We start from the raw sequence: 25,053 nt of genomic DNA on the forward strand, positions 1-25,053 counted from the left end.
TGGGAGTATTATTGCTGTGGAGCTCTGTTATACACTCAGACACATTACTGGGAGTATTATTGCTGTGGAGCTCTGTTATACACTCAGACACATTACTGGCAGTATTATTACTGTGGAGCTCTGTTATACATTCAGACACATTACTGGAAGTATTATTGCTGTGGAGCTCTGTTATACACTCAGACACATTACTGGGAGTATTATTGCTGTGGAGCTCTGTTATACACTCAGACACATTACTGGGAGTATTATTACTGTGGAGCTCTGTTATACACTCAGACACATTACTGGGAGTATTATCTTTGTCACAGGTTTAAAGGGAAACTATAGTGCTAGGAATACAACTTTGTATACTTGGCACCCTCTGTCGTCACCCCATCCCTTGTAGACAGTCACTAGAGGTGGAGGTAACCCTGCAAGGTAATTATTGCAGTTTCTCAATTAAGGAGATAAGGGCACTGCACCCGGACCACTGCAATCAGCTGAAGTGGTTGGTGTGTTTATATTGTCCCTTTAACGATATTGGCCGGGGTTGATTGAAGTTACCGGAGTTAAAACGTGATTTAAAGTAGTAAAAGTTGGGCCATCACCATCTGATAAAATTTCCCCCTCTCATTGATCCTTTATTGATCCGTTTACCAATCTTCCCGTCTGCGCTCCCACTGTAAATGCACCCGTTTATGGATATTAATAAAATCATACAATCATGTAGGTCGGTTTGACCAGCAGACCCTTGGTTGATCTTGGATGCTGTGTGCCAACATGCCAGCCTATCCCCTCCCCCACCCAGAAAGAGTAATCCAATCTGCTACCCTGACCAATTAACCCTTTCAGGGCCAGGAATACTATGCAGGCTTATCAGTCACATGTCACTTCCTGATGTTTTTTAAGCTTGCTGTCAAAGAATAAGAAGCATGTTTGATATTTTCCTGTAGATCTCTGAATTTGATTGTCTATAGATGCAAAATGGAATATAACATAAGTTCTAATCTCACCACGACATTCAAAGGGTTAAATGAGAAATCCTGCAGGGTTATCCACTAAACGAAGACCTCAATGCGTTCCGATCGGCTAGTCTGGCTGTAAATTTGAAATTCACTTTGAATTCTCACTTTCGTATTCTTTAGTAAGTAACCTTGCTTCACACAGCAGCGAGTTAACACTACTAGTCCCATAATGTTTGACGTCCGTCTGGCGTCCCATGGGTTAAACGGTGTTACCTAGTGATCAATGCTGTTTATAATGGCAGATAGCAGAGCAGAGGGACCCCAGGGTCAGGCCATGATTAGAAGGTCAGGCCTCATTAACACGCTGCGTATGAAATTGCTAAGAGCTAGTCAGCAGGCCAGCGTTCTGTCATTTACCATAATCACCTTTTCCCCTCTTGTCTGCACATTAATGAGCACCTTTGCATTGGGAGTTATAAGGTAATTAAACCAGGTCATGTACCCAATGTTTCTTATATTTTCACTTTACAGTCTGCGCACATGGTTTATCTGGGGGTTAATGAAGGATCTCCCTTATTCCATTTACCATTCCATCATGGAAAACCAAGATGGCCTCCAAGAGGAACTGGAATAGCGAGATAGAGGAGAGGGTGAAGCAAAATGGCCTCCAATAGGAACTGGAATAGCGAGATAGAGGAGAGGGTGAAGCAAAATGGCCTCCAAGAGGAACTGGAATAACGAGATAGAGGAGAGGGTGAAGCAAAATGGCCTCCAATAGGAACTGGAATAGCGAGATAGAGGAGAGGGTGAAGCAAAATGGCCTCCAATAGGAACTGGAATAGCGAGATAGAGGAGAGGGTGAAGCAAAATGGCCTCCAATAGGAACTGGAATAGCGAGATAGAGGAGAGGGTGAAGCAAAATGGCCTCCAAGAGGAACTGGAATAACGAGATAGAGGAGAGGGTGAAGCAAAATGGCCTCCAATAGAAACTGGAATAGCGAGATAGAGGAGAGGGTGAAGCAAAATGGCCTCCAATAGGAACTGGAATAGCGAGATAGAGGAGAGGGTGAAGCAAAATGGCCTCCAATAGGAACTGGAATAGCGAGATAGAGGAGAGGGTGAAGCAAAATGGCATCCAATAGGAACTGGAATAGCAAGATAGAGGAGAGGGTGAAGCAAAATGGCCTCCAATAGGAACTGGAATAGCGAGATAGAGGAGAGGGTGAAGCAAAATGGCCTCCAATAGGAACTGGAATAGCGAGATAGAGGAGAGGGTGAAGCAAAATGGCCTCCAATAGGAACTGGAATAGCGAGATAGAAGAGAGGGTGAAGCAAAATGGCCTCCAATAGGAACTGGAATAGCGAGATAGAGGAGAGGGTGAAGCAAAATGGCCTCCAATAGGAACTGGAATAGCGAGATAGAGGAGAGGGTGAAGCAAAATGGCCTCCAATAGGAACTGGAATAGCGAGATAGAGGAGAGGGTGAAGCAAAATGGCCTCCAATAGGAACTGGAATAGCAAGATTGTCCCATAGAAGTTAAAGGAACACTATAGGTACAGGAACACAAGCGTGTATTCCTAACCTTATTTATAAAAATCACCATTTAGGTTGCTAGCCTCCTCTTGACCCCCTTAACCCCTTAAGGACACATTACATGTGTTACATGTCATGATTCCCTTTTATTCCAGAAGTTTGGTCCTTAAGGGATTAAAAGATAATAAAACTCACCTTTATTCCACAATCTGCCTTTTTGGCCAACATCGTTAGAATTGACGATCTCGGTTATTCAAATGCTTATCTATTCTGAATATCTGGCCAGTCAGCATAGAGATGTATTCCACCATTAAGCTATATACTAAACATTAAGCTGTATACTGTACATTAAGCTATATACTAAACATTAAGCTGTATACTGTACATTAAGCTATATATCTTACATTGAGCTGTATACCGTACATTAAGCTGTATACCGTACATTAAGCTGTATGCTGTACATTAAGCTGTGTATCGTACATTAAGCTGTATGCTGTACATTAAGCTGTATACCGTACATTAAGCTGTATACGTACATTAAGCTGTGTATCTTACATTAAGCTGTATACCATACATTAAGCTGTATATCGTACATTAAGCTGTATATCGTACATTAAAGGACCACTCTAGGCACCCAGACCACTTCAGCTTAATGAAGTGGTCTGGGTTCCAGGTCCAGCTAGCTTTTACCCTTTTTTTTATAAACATAGCAGTTTCAGAGAAACTGCTATGTTTATACTGAGGGTTAAGCCAGCCTCCAGAGCCTCTAGTGGCTGTCTCATTGACAGCCGCTAGAGGCGCTTGCGTGCCTCTCACTGTGAAAATCACAGTGAGAGCACGCAAGCGTCCATAGGAAAGCATTATGAATGCTTTCCTATGCGACCGGCTGAATGCGAGCGCGGCTCCTGCCGCGCATGCGCATTCAGCTGATGACGTCGCAAGGAAGAAGAGGAGCAGGAGGTAAGAGGAAGAAGAGGAGGAGGAGGAAAGCTCCCCGCCCGGCGCTGGAGAAAGAGGTAAGTTTAACCCCTTCCTCCCCCCAGAGCCCGGCGGGAGTGGGTCCCTGAGGGTGGGAGCACCCTCAGGGCACTCTAGTGCCAGGAAAACGAGTATGTTTTCCTGGCACTAGAGTGGTCCTTTAAGCTGTATACCGTACATTAAGCTGTATACTGTACATTAAGCTGTATATCGTACATTAAGCTGTATGCTGTACATTAAGCTGTATACCGTACATTAAGCTGTATACCATACATAATATGCACAGATATACACGATATACCCAGATATACACGATAAACGCAGCTATACACAATATACCCAGATATACACGATAAACGCAGCTATACACAATATACACGATATACCCAGATATACACGATAAACGCAGCTATACACAATATACACGATACACCCAGATATACACAATATACCCAGCTATACACAGTCTGTCCAGCTATACACAATATACACAGATAAAGTCAGATATACACAATACAATTGCAAGAAAAAGTATGTGAACCCTTTGGAATGATATGGATTTCTGCACAAATTGGTCATAAAATGTGATCTGATCATCATCTAAGTCACAACAATAGTCAATCACAGTCTGCTTAAACTAATAACACACAAAGAATGAAATGTTGCCATGTTTTTATTGAACACACCATGTAAACATTCACAGTGCAGGTGGAAAAAGTATGTGAACCCTTGGATTTAATAACTGGTTGAACCTCCTTTGGCAGCAATAACTTCAACCAAACGTTTCCTGTAGTTGCAGATCAGACGTGCACAACGGTCAGGAGTAATTCTTGACCATTCCTCTTTACAGAACTGTTTCAGTTCAGAAATATTCTCTGTATGTCTGGTGTGAATCGCTTTCTTGAGGTCATGCCACAGCATCTCAATCGGGTTGAGGTCAGGACTCTGACTGGGCAACTTCAGAAGGCGTATTTTCTTCTGTTTAAGCCATTCTGTTGTTGATTTACTTCTATGCTTTGGGTCATTGTCCTGTTGCAACACCCATCTTCTGTTGAGCTTCAGCTGGTAGACAGATGGCCCTAAGTTCTCCTGCAAAATGTCTTGATAAACTTGGGAATTAATTTTTCCTTCGATGATAGCAATCCGTCCAGGCCCTGACGCAGCAAAGCAGCCCCAAACCATGATGCCCCCACCACCATACTTCACAGTTGGGATGAGGTTTTGATGTTGGTGTGCTGTGCCTCTTTTTCGCTACACATAGTGTTGTGGGTTTCTTCCAAACAACTCAACTTTGGTTTCATCTGTCCACAGAATATTTTGCCAGTACTGCTGTGGAACATCCAGGTGCTCTTGTGCAAACTGTAAACATGCAGCAATGTTTTGTTTGGACAGCAGTGGCTTCCTCTGTGGTATCCTCCCATGAAATCAATTTTTGTTTAGTGTTTTACGTATTGTAGATTCGCTAACAGGGATGTTAGCATTTGCCAGTGACTTTTGTAAGTCTTTAGCTGACACTCTAGGATTCTTCTTCACCTCATTGAGCAGTCTGCGCTGTGCTCTTGCACTCATCTTTACAGGACGGCCACTCCTAGGGAGAGTAGCAGCAGTGCTGAACTTTCTCCATTTATAGACAATTTGTCTTGCCGTGGACTGATGAACAGCAAGGCTTTTGGAGATACTTTTGTAACCCTTTCCAGCTTTATGCAAGTCAACAATTCTTAATCGTAGGTCTTCTGAGAGCTCTTTTGCGCGAGGCATCATTCACATCAGGCAATGCTTCTTGTGAAAAGCAAACCCAGAACTGGTGTGTGTTTTTTATAGGGCAGTGCAGCTGTAACCAACAGTTGGCTGACATCTCACTCCAATTAGCTCTTGGAGATGTCATTAGTCTAGGGGTTCACATACTTTTTCCACCTGCACTGTGAATGTTTACATGGTGTGTTCAATAAAAACATGGCAACATTTCATTCTTTGTGTGTTATTAGTTTAAGCAGACTGTGATTGTCTATTGTTGTGACTTAGATGTTGATCAGATCACATTTTATGACCAATTTGTGCAGAAATCCATATCATTCCAAACGGTTCACATACTTTTTCTTGCAACTGTATATCTAGATATACACCATATACACAATATACACAGATATACACAACACACACAGATATACACGATATACACAACACACACAGATATACCAGGGGCGTATTAGCCGCGAGGCAAACAAGGCATTTGCCTTGGGCGGCATTTTCCAGGGGGCGGCAAAAAACGCCGCCCCCAAATGCCCAGGACAAATGCCTTGTTAGCCTCGCGGCTAACTGACATGCTGGGCGGTCGGGCGGCGAGGGAGCACTTCCAGAGGTGTGTTTCCCTGGTGGTCCAGTGGCTGCTGGGCGGCGCGGCCGGCGAGGGAGAACTTCCTCTGAGCTCTCTGCTCAGCTCCCTCGCGCGCCGCCCGCAGAGTGAGGCTGGAAGGCGGAGCCGGAATATGACGTCATATTCCGGCTCCCAGCCTCACTCTGCGGGCGGCGCGCGAGGGAGCTGAGCAGAGAGCTCAGAGGAAGTTCTCCCTCGCCGGCCGCGCCGCCCAGCAGCCACTGGACCACCAGGGAAACACACCTCTGCAGAGACACCCCCCCAGCATTCCCAAAGGTAAGGAGGCTGGGGGGGGGTGTTTAAATAAATTTAAAAAAAAATGTTAATGTGGGTGAGTGTGTGAGTGTGAGAGTGAGTCTGTGAGAGTGAGTCTGTGAGAGTGAGTCTGTGAGAGTGAGTCTGTGAGAGTGAGTCTGTGAGAGTGAGTCTGTGAGAGTGAGTCTGTGAGAGTGAGTCTGTGAGTGTGAGAGTGAGTCTGTGAGTGTGAGAGTGAGTCTGTGAGTGTGAGAGTGAGTCTGTGAGTGAGAGTGAGTCTGTGTGTGAGAGTGAGTCTGTGTGTGAGAGTGAGTCTGTGTGTGAGAGTGAGTCTGTGTGTGAGAGTGAGTCTGTGAGTGTGAGAGTGAGTCTGTGAGTGTGAGAGTGAGTCTGTGAGTGTGAGAGTGAGTCTGTGAGTGTGAGAGTGAGTCTGTGAGTGTGTGAGTGAGTCTGTGAGTGTGAGAGTGAGTCTGTGAGAGTGAGTCTGTGTCTGTGAGTGTCTGTGACTGTGACAGTGTGTCTGTGAGAGTGTCTGTGACTGTGACAGAGTGTCTGTGAGAGTGTCTGTGACTGTGACTGAGAGTGTCTGTGACTGTGACTGAGAGTGTCTGTGACTGTGACTGAGAGTGTCTGTGAGAGTGTCTGTGTCTGTGAGAGTGTCTGTGTCTGTTAGTCTGTGTGTGTGTCTGTTAGTCTGTGTGTGTGTCTGTTAGTCTGTGTGTGTGTCTGACTGTGAGTGTGTGTGTCTGCTAGTGAGTGTGTGTGTCTGCTAGTGAGTGTGTGTGTCTGCTAGTGAGTGAGTGTGTGTGTCTGTTAGTGTGTCTGTTAGTGAGTGTGTTTGTCTGTTACTGAGTGTGAGTGTGTCTGTTAGTGTGTGTGTATCTGTCAGTGAATGTGTGTGTGTGTATTTAGAATGCGGGGCGGGGGGAAGGGTTGGGTGGGGTGGCGCGGGGAGGGGGCGCCTGATTTTGTCCTGCCTAGGGCAGCACAAAACCAGAATACACCACTGAGATATACACAATATACACAGATATATGTAGTATACTGCTTCTGTGTTTTCTCTCTGGCATTCACCTAGTTAATTCCCGTGATGATGGCAGTATGTTTTTTTTCTAATTCCATTTAATGTTTGCTGATTTCAGAATATTTTCATTTGGCTACGTGCTCCATGACATGTCGGTCAGCCAGATCGGAGGGGTCTGCTGAGAAGGCAGGGTGGGTGATCTTATGATTTTGGAAAGCTGGCAGAACGCATTCTGGCAAGTCCAGCTTCTCGGAACTACAAGCTCAGATTAATCTGCGCGTTCATTTGGCTGGCAGGGCGCTTGGAAGAGTTTGACCTGCCATTTGTGCCATTTGCCAGCGAGCTCTGTGCATCATGTCTAATGTGTTCTCCTTGATTTATCCATCAGACTATCTGTCAGGGCCAGGGAACCTCGAGCCAGTGAGTGAAGGGGTCCAGGTTTTCAGTGTGAACGGCACATTTATCACGTTCGTTTCCTAATCATTTTCCTGTGTAGCGCATTCTACGGTGACACTCAGTGTTAACACACCAAACAAACCGATTGTGTGACGATCAATATTGAGTATGTGGCTGAGATCAATATCTCGCTGGTTGTGGCGATCGGTGCACTAATTGGGTGAATCTTGCTGTAGAAAGCTCGCCTTACCATGTAACTACAAATGGGCTCATTTTCAGCGTGCTACTGTAACACTAGCGACACACTTACTGATGGCCAGGGTTGGGTGTGCTCAGAACACCCGACAGCTGTATTTGAAAGTGAGGTTAGAGATGGTGGGGAGGCTCCTAAATTTTAGAAGAGTAATCTGACGACACCCAGTACAGACACCATAACCATCCTTAAAGAGACACTCTAAGCACCAACAGAGCAGGAGATAAGCAATTCTAAGGTAACAGAATGTGCAATAAAGTAAGTTTAAACATTAGATCTCTCGTCACAGGAAGTGTTTAGGAAGGCTGTGTAAGTCACATGCAGGCGGGTGTGACTAGGGCTGTGATTTAACTCCTAAATGGCAGAGAATTGAGCAGTGAGCAGGGGCGTGATCTATACACCAAAACTACTTCATTAAGCTAAAGTGATTTAGGTGCTTAGAGTGTTTCTTTAAATAGACAAAGTGACTTCATGAAAGCAGGGAGGAAAGATTGATTTAGTGGAAATGTTGATGTGTGCAGAATGAACTGATGAGTTCTAAAGGTCTTGGGTTTATCTACGCTAATTCTGATGCCAAACAAACAGAGAATAACCCGTAATGTTGGTAGTGTAAGCCATTATAATAACAGAATGAATTATTGAGGTCTGGCTGGGTGGCGCCATGGACACTGGCTAGGTAGCTGGCACAGACACAGAGCCTTGTTTCCCAGTTTAGTGCTGCCTATTGTACCGGTTGGTTTTTGAGCTGTTACCAGAGCTGTGTCCTGCTTTTGAGAGATGCTTTATCTGCACTTCACGATCTGCATTAGCATAAAGCCTGGTTTCTTGTGATGAAAATCACAATGCAATTATTGGCAGAAAAGTACAAAATTCTTTGTAGCATCATAGGTGTGTGGCATGTACTCTGTGTGCCAGGCAGAGGGGGTGCTGGCGCCCACACATGCTGTGGAATGAACTGTATTTCTTTGATGAGTTCATTTATATCCTTTCAGTTAATTTGATACCTTTTTAACAAAGTGTTTCTGAATGCTGCATCTACACACATCAAGAACATGGTAATAGGATTCACAAAATCCAACAACAGGACTCATTTAAAAGGAGGTTGTTTTTTTTTTTGGAATAACAGCCGCTCGGGAGAGACAATTTGTGGCAATTATGTTCTGCTTCAATTTAAGCTGCACAAACCCCACTTAGCAATGATAAGACGAGACTGGCATTGTACTGCCTTTCATTCTGCAAATTTCATCGCAGGCCTTACAGGTGACCGGTCCGGGGGACACAATGTGCCCATTACTGGGAAGGTTCTAACTAGAAATGGGAGGTTACAGTGTACGATGCGGCAATGCGTAACTAGTAACAGGGTAATAACTACAAATAAATAGCCAGTAATGAAAAATAAGTAATAATAAAATAGATAATATGGAGGATTGGTAATTCATATTTACTTAGTATTGGAAATGCATACATAGTATTAATATTGCACTAGTAACAAAGTATTAGTATGTATATTTATAACATAGCCTTGGTAATAGGGAACTAGTAACAGAGTATTAGTTATCAGTACAGTAATGGATATTTAGTAACAGAGTATTAGTAATCCGTAATGGATGTTTAGTAACAGAGTATTAGTCATCAGTACAGTAATGGATATTTAGTAACAGAGTATTAATAATCAGTATAGTAATGGATATTTAGTAACAGAGTATTAATAATCAGTATAGTAATGGATATTTAGTAACAGAGTATTAGTAATCCGTAATGGATGTTTAGTAACATAGTATTAGTCATCAGTACAGTAATGGATATTTAGTAACAGAGTATTAATAATCAGTATAGTAATGGATATTTAGTAACAGAGTATTAATAATCAGTATAGTAATGGATATTTAGTAACAGAGTATTAGTAATCAGCAAAGTAATGGATATTTAGTAACAGAGTATTAATAATCAGTATAGTAATGGCTATTTAGTAACAGAGTATTAGTAATCAGTACAGTAATGGATATTTAGTAACAGAGTATTAGTAATCAGTACAGTAATGGATATTTAGTAACAGAGTATTAGTAATCCGTACAGTAATGGATATTTAGTAACAGAGTATTAGTAATCCGTAATGGATGTTTAGTAACAGAGTATTAGTAATCAGTATAGTAATGGATATTTAGTAACAGAGTATTAGTAATCAGTATAGTAATAGATATTTAGTAACAGAGTATTAGTAATCAGTACAGTAATGGATATTTAGTAACAGAGTATTAGTAATCAGTATAGTAATGGATATTTAGTAACAGAGTATTAGTAATCAGTATAGTAATGGATATTTAGTAACAGAGTATTAGTAATCAGTATAGTAATGGATATTTAGTAACAGAGTATTAGTAATCAGTATAGTAATTGATATTTAGTAACAGAGTATTAGTAATCAGTATAGTAATGGGTATTTAGTAACAGAGTATTAATAATCAGTATAGTAATGGATATTTAGTAACAGAGTATTAGTAATCCGTATAGTAATGGATATTTAGTAACAGAGTATTAGTTATCAGTATAGTAATGGGTATTTAGTAACAGAGTATTAGTAATCAGTATAGTAATAGATATTTAGTAACAGAGTATTAGTAATCAGTATAGTAATGGATATTTAGTAACAGAGTATTAATAATCAGTAATGGATATTTAGTAACAGAGTATTAGTAATCAGTATAGTAATGGATATTTAGTAACAGAGTATTAGTAATCAGTACAGTAATGGATATTTAGTAACAGAGTATTAGTAATCAGTATAGTAATAGATATTTAGTAACAGAGTATTAGTAATCAGTATAGTAATGGATATTTAGTAACAGAGTATTAGTAATCCGTAATGGATGTTTAGTAACAGAGTATTAGTAATCAGTATAGTAATGGATATTTAGTAACAGAGTATTAGTAATCAGTATAGTAATGGATATTTAGTAACAGAGTATTAATAATCAGTAATGGATATTTAGTAACAGAGTATTAGTAATCAGTATAGTAATGGATATTTAGTAACAGAGTATTAGTAATCAGTATAGTAATAGATATTTAGTAACAGAGTATTAGTAATCAGTATAGTAATGGGTATTTAGTAACAGAGTATTAGTAATCAGTATAGTAAGATATTTAGTAACAGAGTATTAGTAATCAGTATAGTGTCGGATATTTAATAACAGAGTATTAATAATCAGTATAGTAATGGATATTTAGTAACAGAGTATTAGTAATCAGTATAGTAATGGATATTTAGTAACAGAGTATTAATAATCAGTAATGGATATTTAGTAACAGAGTATTAGTAATCAGTATAGTAATGGATATTTAGTAACAGAGTATTAGTAATCAGTACAGTAATGGATATTTAGTAACAGAGTATTAGTAATCAGTATAGTAATGGATATTTAGTAACAGAGTATTAGTAATCAGTATAGTAATAGATATTTAGTAACAGAGTATTAGTAATCAGTATAGTAATGGATATTTAGTAACAGAGTATTAGTAATCCGTAATGGATGTTTAGTAACAGAGTATTAGTAATCAGTATAGTAATGGATATTTAGTAACAGAGTATTAGTAATCAGTATAGTAATGGATATTTAGTAACAGAGTATTAATAATCAGTAATGGATATTTAGTAACAGAGTATTAGTAATCAGTATAGTAATGGATATTTAGTAACAGAGTATTAGTAATCAGTATAGTAATAGATATTTAGTAACAGAGTATTAGTAATCAGTATAGTAATGGATATTTAGTAACAGAGTATTAGTAATCAGTATAGTAATAGATATTTAGTAACAGAGTATTAGTAATCAGTATAGTAATGGATATTTAATAACAGAGTATTAATAATCAGTATAGTAATGGATATTTAGTAACAGAGTATTAATAATCAGTATAGTAATGGATATTTAGTAACAGAGTATTAGTAATCAGTATAGTAATGGATATTTAGTAACAGAGTATTAGTAATCAGTAAAGTGTCGGATATTTAGTAACAGAGTATTAGTAATCCGTATAGTAATGGATATTTAGTAACAGAGTATTAGTAATCCGTATAGTAATAGATATTTAGTAACAGAGTATTAATCATCAGTGAAGTCATGCGTATTTAGTAACAGAGTATTAGTTATCAGTATTGTTTGGTTAATTTTACGCAGGATTCTTTGTAAAAGGACATTAAAAGGTTAAGATTGCAATACTATCAGGGTTAAACGCCAGGTAGGTATAAACAGAGGGCATTTCTGATCTTTTTTCCCCCTGATATTCTCTGCACTTAGAACAGGACATGTCTGATACAAAGCAGCAATGACAATGATGACAATCTGTGTGCCAGCAATGGAGACTGAGCCGTCTGCCAGGGAAGGACATGTGGGAGGGACAGGATGCCCACTTAATGCCATCTGTTACAGGAACCAGCAGACAGCGTGACTCCTGATGGATACATGATTTACAGATTACACCGTGTCCATCAATGCACTGTATTCTGCATGCCGGGCACCGGGCATTTCTAAATACCTTCCTAAGAAACACACCAGTCACACCAGACTCCACCAAAGAGACCCCCGAGTTTAATACAACATGGAGATTGGCCGGTAATAAACAGAATTACAAAAAAGCCCAAAAACAAACAGAATGAAGTTACTGAAGTGTTAGTGTTTGTGTTTATACACAGCGTGTCCATGAACCATCTGTATTCAAGGTTATGATTATATTCATGGGAAAAGCCAGCAAAGCGTCAGGTTAGCTTTTCTCGGCTACAAAAGCATTTGAACAGAAGGTAAAAGATCTGCTGAAAAGTTCTATAAATTGTCTATTTTCATTAATATTGCTCCATTTCCATCGATTTGACCCCTCTGTGCATCGTCTGGTCAATGGCCGTGATCTACAATGTAGCTGAATTCTCTCAGCCAATCGGAATACAGCGGTAGTTTCCTCTACTTTCTCGAATACGCAGGTCTCCCGGCAGCAGGAAATATATAATCAAGAGCTCACAGAACTTCTTTCTTACGTATCTGGATTTGTCTAAATTTTTAATTTTGTATTGTGACGGACACGAAAGGTCTCCGTCACCCTTTAAGTTTAAACATTCTTTGTTCCATATTCTTTCGTCTTTCCAGAATCTCCGGTGACGACGCCCAGTCAGGATTTTAAAAGGCCAATATTTCATCAGAAATGAAATGCTTCTTCGAACTTCCCAAATTAGCCTTTGATTCTGCCATTATTAGACAAACTCTTGGCAGGGCGGCATGCTGTTATTGTATCGTGCAAAGATTGACAAGTGCAATCAGCGACTCGCGGGAAGCACATTCTGAAGGTTTAGCACAAAATATAAATACAAATAAATCAGTTACCATGGTGACTCCAGACTTTCCCACTCGCAGTGACCATTATCTGATAATAAGTTCAGGACTGGCAGGTGTGTGATTTACTTAAACTTGAGGTGCATTGAAGGGAACATTTCAGGAGGATGTAAATAAGGTTATTTTTACCCTCTTGTGAATAAATACTGCCCCAAACCTCTCATCTGGAACAAAATAACCACTTTGCAACAGCGGCAGGTCTTCTCTGCACAGATCGAGGTAACCGCGTTGTAACAAAGCACGTCTCCTGCTGTCTCTGGAACAATGGGGAGAAACGCAGAGTGATGATTAGCACTCTTTAATTTGTATTGTGCCGTTTCGGCTGATTGTCTAATGAAAGAAATCTTTCTTGATGGATTACAAAAAAAATCTCTGGTGAAGGGGTTGCTTGTAAAATTAAATTCACTTGAGATAACTGGCAGTAATTAGCACTTGTTTGGGAAAGTTTGGGGGCTGCGGAAAATGTTCGAAGTTGTGGTTAACCTTTTTGTTGCCTATAAACCGGGGTTTCGGTAGGGTTCTGACGTTTCTAGTTCAGATATGGGGGAGTGGAATAAAGATCAGTGGGGGCGCAGAATGAGTCAAGTGGCAAGTTGTCACGTCTACTTCAGATTATCATAAATAAACTGTTAAAACATATCTAGAATTTAAAAGCAAAACTGGCCTGCTTTTAGAAGCCCATAGAGAGTTACGTCAATATAGTTTTTATTGTTTGATAATGTGCACAGTGAAAAAATCAGCTTGTCCGAATAGAGATTCATTCTCTGACCGTTCGGACAAAATTTGTCCAACATTTTCGTGTCTGTTTTTGGTTTGGACGAATGACATTGTGCAACCTCTGACCTAATTAGCTGTTTTACTAGATAACTCCCCAGATTGGTATCCCATATGTGAGATATCATACTAAAGGATTTTGGTACCCTTAAATGTGGTAATGCCACATGCAGGTACCAATTTTTCACATTTATCCAAATGAGTGAATCACGTATGGAAGAATTAAATGTATCACTGGATTCATTTCTCCATTATCTGTTTCAATATTTGGACAATCTTAGATTTCAATTTTTACAAATATTTTTTTTTTTAAATTGCGGCATGATGACATTCAGTGCTGATCGAGTCATGAAATATACAGACAGCCAAACACAGAGCAGGAAAACCATTCTCACAGCCATCAGATGCCGAGTGTCAAACAAAGCAATCACATGCATCATAATGGGTGATGATAAATAATATGTGCATGATATGTTTCAGTGTGTTTCTTATACAACTCATTTATTCCAACAAATGCCTGATTTATCTATTTACATTTATGACGTCATATTTTTTCTAATAATGTATTTTCCTGTCTGGCAATAAAACAAATGAAGAAAACCCCCTAAACATTCCTCTGTTTACCGGGATTGCCCAGTCCGCAGGAAAATATTTAGGGTGGGCTGGTACTTTGAGACCCCTACTTTACAGTGTGTGTAAAACATTCTATGTTTAAGTGGAATTATACAGCATAATGTGCATGAAACCTTCCATGACGCCAAGCGATCCATTAGCATATAGTTAACAGTCAGCGAGTATAACATAGGAAAGGGCTTGTCTCCCGCCATACTCAGTTGTGATGGAAGGAGCCCTGTGAATGGAACATTTTGAGTAAAAATATTGAGTTCCAGACACAGGTTCCATTTATATGTATTTTTATTTCACTAAACCCTCCGTACGGCGATCGATTTTCTTTAAACTGTTATTTATCGAGTAGAAATTGCATCAAACCGAGGCCGTTCCCCTGTAGGATGTTTGATTTTTATTATACAATGGCGAGAGGGTTAGATCAGAACTAATCAAGAGGCCGTATCAATCAGACTCCATCAATCTTTACAGAATTAATCTGTGCCTCGACCTTGTGTGTAATATTTTTGAAAAACAAAGACCGTGTCCCAATTCACAGAAGTAATTTTTCCTTTCAGTGAATTTTGTAATTTAAGTCTGAATCCTTCCTCTCGTAGGGTTGTATTTTCCAAAGCTTTAGTTACTGCTAGGTCTCCGAAGGGCTTCGCGTGCTTTAAACAAAGTCGAACTGAAGATATTATTCATAATGCGAAAATTTAATGCGTTTCGTTAAATTAAGCAGTAACTCGACTTTCTCATTACAGGATAAACCTATCGTACTGTCCTAATCTATAGATTTAAGCACCAGGTCACCATAATATATGTGTTTGTAATACCTGTCTTATTAAGTGTGTATGTGTCCTCTCTACCAGCATCGAATAGGTTAATAAACCAGGAAATTAACCAAACGGGCAGTTAAACAAATCCCAGATATTGTTTGCTTTAAAGGGATATTGACATTAAAACTTTACACTGGTAAAAATGCAATTAACCAAAACCCACAATATTCTTTATAATAAACCAAACATTATATTATTATAATAAAAGCCTATGGACTCTACTGCTCTGCAAGGTAGTTTGTATTAAAGGGACACTATAGTCACCAGAACCACTACAGCTTAATGTACAGTACACAGCTTAATGTATGGTATACAGCTTAATGTATAGTATACAGCTTATTGTACGGTATACAGCTTAATGTACGGTATACAGCTTAATGTACAGTATATAGCTTAATGTATGGTATACAGCTTGATGTATAATATACAGCTTAATGTACGTATACAGCTTAATATACAGCTTAATGTATGCTATACAGCTTAATGTATGGTATACAGCTTATTGTATAGTATACAGCTTAATGTACGGTATACAGCTTAATGTATAATATACAGCTTAATGTACAGTACACAGCTTAATGTACGTATTCAGCTTAATGTATAATATACAGCTTAATTTACGGAATACAGCTTATTGTACGTATACAGCTTAATATACAGCTTATTGTACGGCATACAGCTTAATGTATGGTATACAGCTTAATGTATGGTATACAGCTTAATGTATAATATACAGCTTAATGTACATATACAGCTTAATGAACAGCATACAGCGTAATGTACAGCATACAGCTTAATGTACAGTACATAGCTTAATGTATAATGTACGGTATACAGCTTAATGTACAGTACATAGCTTAATGTATAATGTACGGTATACAGCTTAATGTAGAGAGAATTTCTGGCTAGTAAAACCTATAGGCGCAGTCACTCAGACGGCCACTAGAGGCGATTCCTAGTCGCAGCACCTACGTTCAGTGTCTCCACGATCTGTATAGAGACACTGAATGTTCCCCATTGAGATGCAGGGACTCAATACATCTCTGAGGAGATGCTGATTGGCCAGCGCAACGTTTTGCTGTGAATATTGTAAAGCGCTACGGAATCTGTTGGCGCTATATAAATGGCAATAATAATAATAATCCTATCCTATGGGATCATCAACCTTGATGACCTCAGCCATGGAGGCTGTGCTGGCCATGGTGAGACCGTCGCGGTGCGTAGAAAGCATGAGTAAAATCACCTTTTAAGCACAAACGGAGCTAAAATGCCACATGCAGACTATAGTGTCAGGGGTACGTTTGTATAGTGTTCCTTTAATACATAGGGCTGGATTCTCAGTGTTGATTTCCCTTTAAATAAGTCTCAATATATCTGATAGGATTTGGTTTCAGTATAGATCGCTTGCAGGTTCCAGCATTTCACTATTGTTACACTAAGGCAATTCATTCCTTGTTTCATGTTACAATACGGACACCATGTAGCAGCAGACACTAAAGTGGTTTTAAACTTTTCTTGGGGAGTGGCGATTTCACATCCACGCCCTGTAGTGTGCTTTATTGTATAGGTAATATAATAAAAATTAATGTTCAATAAAATTAGCTTTTTACGGCCTTTGATATACCTTCTCTGTGCCATAGCTGTGCATTAATTAAAGTCACCCAGCTCAGTAAGCATGACGGACGCTCAGCCGCCATCGTGTCTTAGTTGCATATTTAAGGATGTTTTGCCATATTAGTAAAGTTCGGCTGTTCATGTGGGGTACACGGTTTTAAAACATTAAGCCCACAATGCCTTCACCGTAGTCTTAAAATGACAAATTTTTCATGTTTTGCGAACAATTGCATTTTATTTCCAGTTTATTGAAAACAAAAACAATTAGATTTATTTCTTGTTAAGTTTGTGCCTAAGGCATTCGGAGATAAATTTAAAATGGAGTAATCAAGTTTCTCACATTTAATTTGGCTTGTTATCTTCTGAAGGTCTACATTCTGTACAGCTAGTGGGTGGGATAGAAGTAATATACAAAGCAGTAAATACCCGGAATGCGGGCAGAATATAGAGCCGTAAATACCCAGAACGCGGGTAGAATATAGAGCAGTAAATACCCAGAACGCGGGCAGAATATAGAGCAGTAAATACCCAGAACGCGGGCAGAATATAGAGCAGTAAATACCCAGAACACGGGCAGAATATAGAGCAGTAAATACCCAGAACGCGGGCAGAATATAGAGCAGTAAATACCCAGAACGCGGGTAGAATATAGAGCAGTAAATACCCAGAACGCGGGTAGAATATAGAGCAGTAAATACCCAGAACGCGGGCAGAATATAGAGCAGTAAATACCCAGAACGCGGGCAGAATATAGAGCAGTAAATACCCGGAACGCGGGTAGAATATAGAGCCGTAAATACCCAGAACGCGGGTAGAATATAGAGCCGTAAATACCCAGAACGCGGGTAGAAAATAGAGCTATAAATACCCGGAACGCGGGTTAAATATTGGTTTTATCAGAGTCTGTACAGATGTTTAAACTGCAATTGGATAAATACTTGCAAAAACACAACATACAGGGATATAGTTTCTAATTAGTGGGGTAATAGCTGCTTGATCCAGGGAGATAACTGACTACCATTCTGGGGTCGAGAAGGATTTTTTTTCTAGTTTGTTGAAAAATTGCAAAACACTTCCAACTGTGTTTGTTTTTTTGCCTTCTTTTGGATCAACCGCAAAAACAGATGTGAGACATTGTGAACTTGATGGACGCACGTCTCTTTTCAGCTATGTAACTATGTAAGTGCGCGTGTAATATAAAACCAGACATACCGTAATTGTGACGGTTTACAAATTGCCATTATCCATTAATCCAGTCTTTTTGGTTGCATTTATTTGCCTTTAAAAGCATTTGCTTCATTGCCGTTCTAATTACCGCTATAACCAAAGAGATGGCGCTGAATGTTTAATAACAAGATGGACGGTTCGGGGGAAGATAAACAGCCCTGAGTTTTGTATTGCCTTACGATGGGTGTTAATTCAGCTGCCTAATCAGTAGCAGACAGGAGGCTTTATGTAATGGCCGCACCAGATGGTTTGGCAAATTATATAAAATGACACGACGGCTGCGATTCCCTCTTAGTGACACGACTCACAAAGCGCGGTGTATCGGCATCAAGAAGCGGCATGAGACACCCAGCATATTGCTTCCATCAAAGCGTTTAGCCTCTCCGCTCTTTCGATGATAGATTGCTCCATAAAAGAGATTTGCTTAAAGCGAACTTCAGGCCGGAGTAAACCGCTTGCTTATCCTACAGTTTGCAAATTATATAAACTAAAACGTGAAACCAATATATCAATAACGAAGAAGCTCTCAGCGGAACATCACAAATTCTCACACGCGTCTAAAATAAAAAAATATACAATTATTTCTTGTCTGTAAAGTGACAAAAACTTTCTATTGCCTTTGTTTCCATGATAAAAGATAAAGTTAAACAGAACAGAAGCCTCACTGCAGCTTGAGAAGAGCCGGTTTAGAGAAATGCTTTGTCAGAATGAAATGTATTGACGTGGAGGGGTTATTACTAGATTTGTATTGGAGATTTGGAAGTGGTGCACCCATGCTTAGATCCTCTGTGAAGTTATCCATCAGGTGTCGAAGCTTGCACTAACCGTGTTCTCATGGATGGTCGGGCTGCATGCACCATACAGTGAGTTATATTCACAAAGCGCCCAATTGTAATGGGTTTATAAATGAATCTGTCAATTTCACACAGATGGCATACTGAGTCCCTGACATACTGGATCCCTGGCATACTGGTGTACGGAGTCCCTGACAGACTGGATCACTGGCATACTGGGCCCCTGGCATACTGGCATGATGGGTCCCTGGCTTATTGGGTCCCTGGCATACTGGCATGATGGGTCCCTGGCTTATTGGGTCCCTGGCATACTGGAGTACTGGGTCCCTGGCATACTGGAGTACTGGGTCCCTGGCATACTGGTGTACTGGGTCCCTGACATACTGGGTCCCTGGTATACTGGAGTACTGGGTCCCTGGCATACTGGCGTACTGGGTCCTTGGCATACTGGGTCCCTGGCATACTGGTGTACTGGGTCCCTGGCATACTGGGTCCCTGACATACTGGGTCCCTGGTATACTGGAGTACTGGGTCCCTGGCATAGTAAATCCCTGGCATACTGGGTCCCTGGCATACTGGCGTAATGGGTCCCTAGCATACTGTCCTCCTGGCATACTCGGTCCCTGGCACGCTGGGTCCCTGGTATGCTGGCATACTGGGTCCCTGGTATACTGGCGTACTGAATCCCTGGCATACTGGGTCCCTAGCATACTGGGTCCCTGATATACTGGGTCCCTGGTATGCTGGCGTCCTGGGTCCCTGGCATACAGAATCCCTGGAATACTGGGTTCCTGACATACTGGCTCCCTGACATACTGGATCCCTGGCACATTGAGTCCCAGGCACACTGGGTCCCTGGTATACTGGCGTACTGGGTCACTAGCATACTGGGTCCATGGCATACTGTGTCCCTGGCATACTTGGTCCCTGGCATACTGGGTCCCTGGCATACTGGGTCCCTGGCATACTGGGTCCCTGGCATACTGGGTCCCTGGCATACTGGGTCCCTGGCATACTTGGTCCATGGTTTACTGGATCCCTGGCATACTGGATCCCTGGCATACTGGGTCCCTGGCATACTGGGTCCCTGGCATACTGGGACCCTGGCATACTGGGTCACTGGCATACTGGGACCCTGGCATACTGGGACCCTGGCATACTGGGACCCTGGCATACTGGGTCCCTGGCATACTGGGTCCCTGGCATACTGAATCCCTGGCATACTGGGTCCCTGGCATATTGGGTCCCTGGCATATTGGGTCCCTGGCATACTGGGACCCTGGCATACTGGGACCCTGGCATACTGGGACCCTGGCATACTGGGTCCCTGGCATACTGGGTCCCTGGCATACTGAATCCCTGGCATACTTGGTCCATGGCATACTGTGTTCCTGGCATACTTGGTCCATGGCATACTGGGTCGTTGGCATACTGAATCCCTGGCATACTCGGTCACTGGTATACTTGGTCCCTGGCACACTGAGTCCCTGGGTGGTATACGAAGTCCCGGGCACACTGAGTGGAATATGTTACAGCGTTACCAGTAAATACAGTGATATTAATTCTGCGTTCCTGGTTTCTAGTGTTTGTTGTTTTTTCCGTACTGATACAAAGATATAAGCCATGACTTGCAGAGTGAAGCAGAGTCCCACCTCGGTTATCAGAGGTTTTCAGAACGCACTGCGCTCTCTGCCTGGATATTTTCACATCACATCTAATCCAAAATAAACAGGCAGCGGGGCACGGCCCCAAAACAGTCTTATTCGTGGGAATAAATCTTTACTGTGGTTACAAAACAGAAGGATGTTGGATCTATATATAGATGGATGGATTTAAGGAATCACAGGTTGACTCCAGCTATGACCTTCAGCTGAGGGTACCTGGGGGAATCGGGGCGTAAAGCCCAAACAAGGATATGATTTTTCAGCAAAATTCAAAGGATTTGTGCCACTTATACTTTAACCTACAAGGTGTTTAAACAAAAGTGAGTCTTGTCTTAGGTAACAGAATACATTTAGAAAAGTTCAAATATTTCCTCAAAAGTTATGAAACTTTGCTTTTTTACTTTGATAATGACAAAGTGTCATTAAATCGCAGGCTGCCATTATAAACTATATGTATCCATTTTGGTTACTGAGTATGATCTGAAATATAGCTGTGTTCTGATTGGATGAAAACACCAAGCAGCCAATCAGATTACAGCTTCGATTTCAAACATTACTGGTTCCTCGTGAAACACATGGGTTCATAGAGTAGGACATGTCACAGCTGTGAGAACAATAATCTATATGGTTGGACACACCTCATGGTGTTTAGATATTTGGCTGTTAACAAGGCTCCATCATTTATTAATTATTTATTCATTATTCATTTTTTTAAAATGTTACATATTTCATTTAAAAAACCTATGTACACATAATCTGCAAATGCACAGGGCCCACCGTCCTTGGCGGCAACCCAATACCCTCTACCTAGCCTACCATCTGCGACCATGATAACGCATAATAAAAAATAAAAACCATGACATTATCTGAAGGTTGACCTATTCTACCCGACAACCTTATGCGACAAGCCTGTTCCGATAAGTCAGTCATCGCATTGATCTGTACGTAACCCAGTTTTGTAACATCGTTGTTTCATGCTATGTATCTATCGGCTTGTGCACAAGCCAGGTCACAACTTCTTGTTATCACATATTGTCATTCAAAAATAAAGAATTAAAAAAAACAACAACAAAAAACTATGCAATGGTCAGTGCTAGTGATTACTGCTGGTGTTTAATATTGGGGCTCAGTGCCAGTGTCTAGTATTGGGGCTCAGTGCCAGTGTCTAGTATTGGGGCTCAGTGCCGGTTTCTAGTATTGGGGCTCAGTGCCAGTGTCTAGTATTGGGGCTCAGTGCCAGTGTCTAGTATTGGGGCTCAGTGCCAGTGTCTAGTATTGGGGCTCAGTGCCGGTGTCTAGTATTGGGGCTCAGTGCCGGTGTCTAGTATTGGGGCTCAGTGCCAGTGTCTAGTATTGGGGCTCAGTGCCGGTGTCTAGTATTGGGGCTCAGTGCCAGTGTCTAGTATTGGGGCTCAGTGCCGGTGTCTAGTATTGGGGCTCAGTGCCGGTGTCTAGTATTGGGGCTCAGTGCCGGTGTCTAGTATTGGGGCTCAGTGCCGGTTTCTAGTATTGGGGCTCAGTGCCAGTGTCTAGTATTGGGGCTCAGTGCCGGTGTCTAGTATTGGGGCTCAGTGCCGGTGTCTAGTATTGGGGCTCAGTCCCGGTTTCTAGTGCTATTGATAAGTGCCGTGTGTCCCATTATTGATCAATATGATAATCTTTGCTCATTGTGTATCCAGTTGAGATATTTATCGCATTAAATCACCTTCTGATGTAAACTTGTCCGGTTTCAGAAAGAATCAGTGGTGGCCAAAAAGTCAACTCCTGGCTCTTCTACACCTCCTGTTACTGTTTACACCTCCTGTTACTGTTTACACCTCTTGTTACTGTTTACACCTCCTGTTACTGTTTACACCTCCTGTTACTGTTTACACATCTTGTTATTGTTTACACCTCTTGTTACTGTTTACACCTCCTGTTACTGTTTACACATCTTGTTATTGTTTACACCTCCTGTTACTGTTTACACCTCCTGTTACTGTTTACACATCTTGTTATTGTTTACACCTCTTGTTACTGTTTACACCTCCTGTTATTGTTTACACCTCCTGTTAGTGTTTACACCTCCTGTTACTGTTTACACCTCCTGTTACTGTTTACACCTCTTGTTACTGTTTACACCTCCTGTTACTGTTTACACCTCCTGTTACTGTTTACACCTCCTGTTACTGTTTACACATCTTGTTATTGTTTACACCTCTTGTTACTGTTTACACCTCCTGTTACTGTTTACACCTCCTGTTACTGTTTACACATCTTGTTATTGTTTACACCTCTTGTTACTGTTTACACCTCCTGTTACTGTTTACACCTCCTGTTACTGTTTACACCTCTTGTTACTGTTTACACCTCCTGTTACTGTTTACACCTCCTGTTACTGTTTACACCTCTTGTTACTGTTTACACCTCCTGTTACTGTTTACACCTCCTGTTACTGTTTACACCTCTTGTTACTGTTTACACCTCCTGTTACTGTTTACACCTCCTGTTACTGTTTACACCTCTTGTTACTGTTTACACCTCCTGTTACTGTTTACACCTCCTGTTACTGTTTACACCTCTTGTTATTGTTTACACCTCTTGTTATTGTTTACACCTCTTGTTATTGTTTACACCTCTTGTTATTGTTTACACCTCTTGTTACTGTTTACACCTCCTGTTACTGTTTACACCTCCTGTTATTGTTTACACCTCCTGTTACTGTTTACACCTCCTGTTACTGTTTACACCTCTTGTTATTGTTTACACCTCTTGTTATTGTTTACACCTCTTGTTATTGTTTACACCTCTTGTTATTGTTTACACCTCTTGTTACTGTTTACACCTCCTGTTACTGTTTACACCTCTTGTTACTGTTTACACCTCCTGTTACTGTTTACACCTCCTGTTACTGTTTACACCTCTTGTTACTGTTTACACCTCCTGTTATTGTTTACACCTCCTGTTACTGTTTACACCTCCTGTTACTGTTTACACCTCTTGTTATTGTTTACACCTCTTGTTATTGTTTACACCTCTTGTTATTGTTTACACCTCTTGTTATTGTTTACACCTCTTGTTATTGTTTACACCTCTTGTTACTGTTTACACCTCCTGTTACTGTTTACACCTCCTGTTACTGTTTACACCTCCTGTTACTGTTTACACCTCCTGTTACTGTTTACACCTCCTGTTACTGTTTACACCTCCTGTTACTGTTTACACCTCTTGTTATTGTTTACACCTCCTGTTACTGTTTACACCTCCTGTTACTGTTTACACCTCCTGTTACTGTTTACACCTCCTGTTACTGTTTACACATAGTTACATAGTTACATAGTTACATAGTTACATAGTTACATAGCTGAAAAGAGACTTGCGTCCATCAAGTTCAGCCTTCCTCACATATGCTTTTGCTGTTGATCCAAAAGAAGGCAAAAAACCCAGTCTGAAGCGCTTCCAATTTTGCAACAAAATAGGAAAAAATTCCTTCTTGACCCCAAAATAGCAGTCAGATGTCTCCTTGGATCAAGCAGCTATTATCCCACTAATTAGAAATTGTATCCCTGTATGTTATGTTTTTGCAAAAAATTATCTAATTGCAGTTTAAACATCTGTATGGACTCTGACAAAACCACCTCTTCAGGCAAAGAATCCCATACCCTTATTGCTCTTACTGTAAAAAAACCTTTTCTTTGCCTTAGATGAAATCTCCTTTCTTCCAGCCTAAATGTGTGACCTCGTGTCCTATGTATAGCCCTGTTTATGAATAGATTTCCAGATAATGGTTTGTACTGGCCCCGAATATATTTGTATAATGTTATCATATCCCCTCTCAGGCGCCGTTTTTCCAAACTGAAGAGATTTTAATTGTTTAAAGGACCACTCCAGGCACCCAGACCACTTCAGCTTAATGAGGTGGTCTGGGTGCCAGGTCCTTCTAGGGTTAACCCATTTTTTCATAAACATAGCAGTTTCAGAGAAACTGCTATGTTTATGAATGTGTTAAGCCTTCCCCCTATGTCCTCTAGTGGCTGTCTCATTGACAGCCGCTAGAGGCGCTTGCGTGATTCTCACTGTGAAAATCACAGTGAGAGCACGCCAGCGTCCATAGGAAAGCATTATGAATGCTTTCCTATGTGATCGGCTGAATGCGCGCGCAGCTCTTGCCGCGCGTGCGCATTCAGCCGACGGGGAGGAGAAGAGGAGGATCGGAGGAGGAGAGCAGGAGGAGATCTCTCCGCCCAGCACTGGAAAAAGGTAAGTTTTAACCCTTTTCCCCTTTCAAGAGCCGGGCGGGAGGGGGTCCCTGAGGGTGGGGGCACCCTCAGGGCACTCTAGTGCCAGGAAAACGAGTATGCTTTCCTGGCACTAGAGTGGTCCTTTAACCTTTCTTCGTAACTGAAGTGCTCCA

General features: G+C 41.0%; 1 protein-coding gene across 1 annotated transcript in view; it reads left to right on the plus strand.

The window, feature by feature from the left end:
* SEMA5B (semaphorin 5B) overlaps positions 1–25,053 on the plus strand; it is a 323,405-nt gene that overhangs the window by 63,150 nt on the left and 235,202 nt on the right. The gene's annotated exons all lie outside the window — the stretch shown is intronic.

The sequence above is a fragment of the Pelobates fuscus genome, chromosome 8, assembly GCF_036172605.1.
Source record: "Pelobates fuscus isolate aPelFus1 chromosome 8, aPelFus1.pri, whole genome shotgun sequence".
NCBI classification, from domain to species: Eukaryota; Metazoa; Chordata; class Amphibia; order Anura; family Pelobatidae; genus Pelobates; species Pelobates fuscus.